Below are 6,200 nucleotides of genomic sequence, written 5' to 3' on the forward strand. Positions count from 1 at the left end.
CAGCAAAACTGATAACAAAAGCGGCGTCAGGTTTAGGAAAGACTTCACCGAGTCGTTCAATACCAAACGAGGTTGTGCGACTTCTTCAATCTTCTTCTATCTATCTATCCTGAAGCAAATAACTCAAGCTGCAGATCTGAATAGAGAAGGTAAAATCTTCTTTAAGAGTGTACATCTGCTGGCGTACGCCCTCGATGTCATTAGCTACAAAAACAGCTCCGTTAGTTCTGCTTTCTCCAGGCTGGACAAGGAAGCACAGAAAATGGGTCTGGTAGTGAACGAGGGCAAGACAAAATGTCTTCTGTCATTAAACAAACAATCGTGCTACTTTGGACTGTGTAGGCAATTGAGAAGTAAAGTCCTCTCTTGACGAACAAAAATCAAATTCCACATGCCACTCATGAACAATGTGAGTCAGGTGCGGAGGCATGGACGAGGATAACATCTGATGAGTCGACGTTACGAGTTTTCGAGAGAAAAATATTTATAACCTTGGACTTGGATAATTAGGAAAGTTTGGTGGATCTACGATCCTTGACGAAGCATGTACTTATAGATTGTTGATTATCGATTCGTTTAGAGCTATCGAGATAACAAAAAATATTGAGGCTAAGATAGATCTAAGACTTAAGATTCTAGCATTAAATTTTCCTAGTAATTGTCGATTAATATTTGATACTGGAAACTGGACAATTGTAGGATGATGTTATCTGTCTATCTATTTGTACATCGAAAATAACACAATTCCAGAGAGTGTAACAAAGAACACATTGTTCAACGAAGATTTACAATGTCAAAGAAAAATGCTTCAACTATCGATCGAGTGGAACACATAAGCTATAAAAGAAAGTTATCAAGAGTTAAAAAGGAAAGGCAGAAGCTGTGTTTTATTTTGTTCATAGTAGAAAGATGAGGAATTTTATGAAAGAGCTTAAGTTGCTGGTTCCTAGAAAGAGTATATACATAGATGAGCAGATAAAAAATATATAAACTTGAAAATAAAATCGATGTGGATCGAATAAAAAAAAATCCTCAACATTTATTAAATCGTTATAAATAAGGCTGGTTGCAGCGAAGGTCAATACAACTCAATGAACCCCATTAAAATTTTAAATTTACTAATTTTATCAAACTAAAAAACGTAGAAATTTAAATTTGAAAATATCTAAAGCCAAACAACCCCAGGAATATTAAGCTCACATAAAATCCACAGCTTTCACACATACTTATAAAGCCATGCAAAAAGTGATATATTCCGTTATAATAGATTTTTATTACACTCACTGTCAGTCTAATTGGCAAAACCCATTAACAACACCACGAATACAATGGACCTAATAGTAAGCATGCTGTAGCAGGACAAGCAGTTAGACAAACTTTTAAGCAACCCCGAAAAAGGAACTTTTCACTAACACAAATACACGTACAAACGAATAGACAAGTATTTTGACTTGTAAGTCCTGTGCATATCTATGTGCAACACTCTTAGTGTGAACACTATTAAAATCTTGTAATATTACACCACCAACTACAGCACAATAGCATGGTGCAAACATACACACGCACACAAATGTACATTACAAGTGCTCAGCAAGTATTCAGATATAACAATTTGATGGCTGGACCCATGCATATCTGTATAATGTCGTCGAATAAGGACAAGTGTTTGAGGCGCCGGAATGTCCTTTTTAGCTTTACTCTCATATACAACCACCACGAATATGCAATAAAATTTTATGCTTCTTATCCAGACAAGAGCAGCTATAATAGAAAGCAAAAAGAACAAGTAGGGTAGTTCTAAATTCGGATGCAGAGAACATCAATTGGACGTCATGACAAACGGTTTGGGATATCAAAGAAAAACTTTATCCCTGTGAAAGTCTTTTGCATGGCCATCACGGGCACCTTTGCAGAAGTCCAGATGCTGAACCCAATTTTCGACGGTTTTTAAGCACAAATCGGCCGATACTGTTCAATTTCACGTTCAATATTCGTACTTCATCAATCGTCGCTGGCATAGACCATAGACTTGACGTAGCCACACAGGAAATATACGTAGTCTAATGGCGTCAAATCACACAACCGAGACGACCAATTGACAGGGCCATTTCGTGAGATAATACGTTCACCAAACTTGATTTTCAATAAATCGATTGTGACATTCGTTGTGTGGCTTGTGGCGCCGTTCTGTTGGAATCACATATTGTCCTAGTCTATGTCATGCTATTCGGGCCAAAAACGCCCGGTAGCGATTCCCATTCACAGCAACGTGCCGGTCTTGATTATAACGGAAGATGAAAATTCGGACCATTTTGAAGTTGTTGCTCAGCCCAATTCACGAACAAACGGCGATTATTGTGGTCAAGCCTCTTCACTTTTTACGTCAACTTCATCGTGTAAGGATGTGAGCGAAAATCTTTTCGCAAAACTCGCTACAACGACGTCATAGAGATGCCCAACGCTTGGGAACGACATGAGAGAGACTAATTTGAGTCTTCTTCAATTGATGCGCTAGCGGCTGCAATATTCCCCACACTACGGTCACTTCTTTGTCTCACTGGTGCGGGAACGTTTTTTAATGTACCTGTGGATTCAAATTTTTCCACTAGACGCTCAATTGTTGATCTGACAGGACGATTAGGACGACAGGCCAACGACTGCGAAAAATTTTAATAGTAAATTTTAATAAGTTCATCTCCTTGTTAGATCGTATTTTTTTCAAGTATGAAATGGCGAACCTTACTGAAGAGAAATGTGAAAAGAATGGTGAAAGGTATGGCATCTAATATATGTATGTATCTTTATTTATACTCAAGTTATCGCTGCCACATATGGGCATACGGATAGAAAGACGTTCACGACGGACGAAAAATTGCTCTATACAACCGTTAGTTGAACAAAACCACTTTACCATATGCCACATGTAACACGAGTATAAAAACTATAGCATAGCAAACCATTAAATTAAGCGAATTGTTGCTAGCCAGCATGTGAGGGTGGTGTACGCATCAGCAACAAACTATGACGGTACAATGTCGAACATACGCATAAATAATAGAAAATGTAATGAGTCGGCCACCGAATTGCAAACGAAATTCAAAATTCTCTAAAATCCCAACTAAGCTCTGAATGACAAATGAAATTGTAGCACAACTACATACATATTTATTGCTCATCTGTTAGCAAAACACGCATATATGAGGGCGCATGAATGGTGTGTCACCAGCTGCCACTTCCTTTTCGCAAACCAAAATGTGCCTTGTTCCTTTACACTACTCTTGGCAGCAGCTACTACTTCGACCTACACTTATGCGTCGTCTAATCCTTACAAAGTAACTAGAAAGCATCACAATTCTCCAAGTGATTGGATTGAAATGCAACGCCCACTTTGCGCAACCAAAGCACACACACACAGACACACATAGAGAAGTTCTTGCACCAAACCGCTCGCTTCGGCTGCGTTCACTCAGTCCGCTCGTAAAACATTCTTTATTCCTTCTAGTAGCTCGTAGAGCCCGCTGGTCGCACATTTTGTGGCACAATGAACAACAGTTGTTAAAGTCATTGTTGCTTAAACACGTACAACACACTGTGGTATGGGTGAAAGTATGTATGTATGTGTGAATATATGCACGTCATGTACGCTGAACTATTCCACTTACATGTGGAAGTAGTAGTAGTAGTAGTAGTGGGTGTTGTTGTTGGTGTTGTGAGATCATAAACAGTGCTAAATGGAGATCCAATTACTTAAAATGTTGTCCCATTGTTGAGTAAACATTAATTTGCATATCTCTAACACTCACTCACCAACACCAACAAAACCGGCACGAAATTGACTTTGCCACTTGCCGCCTCTTAAGCCCCTGCTCTGCTATGCAAATGTGCGTGTGAGGGGGTATGTCGCACAAGTAGGCACTAGCATACTTATCCTTGTCGTTCCTTGTTGTTGTATGTGTGTGTGTCCTTGTTGGTGGTTTGAGCGGCTCTATGCGTGGCATGTTGCTGACTAATTGTGCCTGTGTGCTGCAACAAAGAAAAGTTACTACTTTTATGGGCTATTTTTGGTATTGTGACGACATGTTTTCGGCGAGAATTTGATATTTGATTTTACGAAACGTCCTTTGTGTTGGGTGCCGGGCAATTTAATCGAAACTGAAATCGTGAAAGAGGTTTCAGAAATATGTAAATATGTAACATTGTGAAAAGTGTTACACAGTAAGATACTTCAGATTTAGGTGCTTCTTCCTTCAAATGAATCAAAACTGAAAAGAAGTAATTTAGAAACTTGTATTGATATTAAATAGGCAATTAATGCTATTTATCGCAAAAATTTAATATATTTAGGTCTTTTAAATGTGTCACAAAAATAGTGAAACTTGTTGTAGCTCATATTCTACAATAATTAAGGATATCAAGTTCTTTAGTTCGCGTTCAGAAGGAGCAGTATTGGAATGTATATACTTAGATATACTCGGATATTCTACTAAAATCTCCTGGCTTCTATAGCTGAAGGTTTTGACCGCAGTCTATCATCGTAGTCCATTTTTTCAGCTGAATTCAACCCGTACCGCAAAGGATGTAATTAAATTTAGTCATTTTAAACTAAACTGTTTAGTTGATTATACAATTTATTAGTTTTTATAGCTTATTGATTGACAGAAGTCAGTATCGTATTATTAATATGTGCTGGAAAGAGAATTATATGTAAACCGGAAAAAGGAGGGATTTATTCGCGTATAACAGATAGACTGAGAGAAGGGCTTATGAAGTGCCGTGGAGACTAAAATATTATATTAACAAATTAATTCCCATTCTACGAGTATATTATATTGATATGTGGTGTGAGGTTGTTTCAGATTGATGATTTGACGATCTCTGAATCCCCCGGGAAATTGATTCAACGGATGCAAATAGTCAGATCAATAGATTCAACGCTGTGAGTCTATACAGTATTCAGATCTGACCAAAGAAGAGGCTTTTTATCACCTGGTCTCAGGATCGTAATATAATAAAATGTAGATGGATGTAGAAAAATGGGTGTTTTCTCTTGCGCTGTTAATGCTGTGGATTCGGTTAGAGGTTAATTGAGATATACCCTGGCTTACTATAGGAAACATACAGGTAATTAAGCGACGTATCGAAGGGCTGTATCGTAGGGACTAACGTTTTAGCTAACTCATTGGCTCTACACAGCAGCTGTAAAGCCGGTTATGACATAATGTATATTGGTATAAGGGCCAATAACGGAAAAAATGCGGTAAGATAGAGGGGGAAAGGCCAGATATTATATGTATCAGTGGTTTTTTTAGAAGAAAGCCAGGCTAGGCACTAAACGTTATTTCACATTCACTACCCCCAGACATTTCAGTAAGGCTTTGAAGTCACTAAAATTTCTTATGGTTTCATCAAAGATAGTGAAATAATGCCTTGATCATCTCACAATAAACCTGCAATATATTCCAGGACCTAGTTATGTGATGCAGATGAACTAGCCAATGTAGGCTCATACCTACTATTGACACCGGAGAAGAGGTAATTTATATGCTTCCGGCTGCTTGTTGATATCGACGAACATGTTATAAATATAGGTGAGTCTCGGTGGAATCAATTCATAACTTGATCAACATGCAGTCAAATGTTGTATGAATGGAATATGTGCCGCTCATGCCAACTATTTTAATTCAAAATTGTAGAAGCTGTCAAGACGTAGAAAAATAAGATGCTATAAAACATCTTCTATGCGAATGCAGAGCTTTGTATAGGAAGAGAGTAGCAAATAACGGTCGAGGGTTAAGTGGTGATGTTTCGGAGGTTGCAGATATAACACTTTTCGCATTAATAAACTTCATCAGATGGTTCAGAGAGAAAATAATGCATTGAGAGAATTTTACTCCTAGTGGTTTCACTATGGTAATCTTACCTACCTAACCGTGATAGAATCTCAATAGTAATTGAAAAACTATTTGGCATCACGGTTCTAGGTGATCTAATGTATAAAAGAAGACTGAAAACCAATTATAGTAGTAGTATATTCTTAAACTGTTAATGAATATTTTAATACTAAAACAAGAAAAAACGTTAACTTCGGTTGCACCGAAACTAAATATCCTTCACAGGTGCATTTCTGTTAGTAACTATGTGTTCAGTTTGTATGGAAACTATATGCTATAGTAATCCGTTCTGAACAAGTTTTTTAGAGA

This window comes from Bactrocera tryoni, chromosome 5 (genome assembly GCF_016617805.1).
Source record: "Bactrocera tryoni isolate S06 chromosome 5, CSIRO_BtryS06_freeze2, whole genome shotgun sequence".
In the NCBI taxonomy this organism is placed as follows: Eukaryota; Metazoa; Arthropoda; class Insecta; order Diptera; family Tephritidae; genus Bactrocera; species Bactrocera tryoni.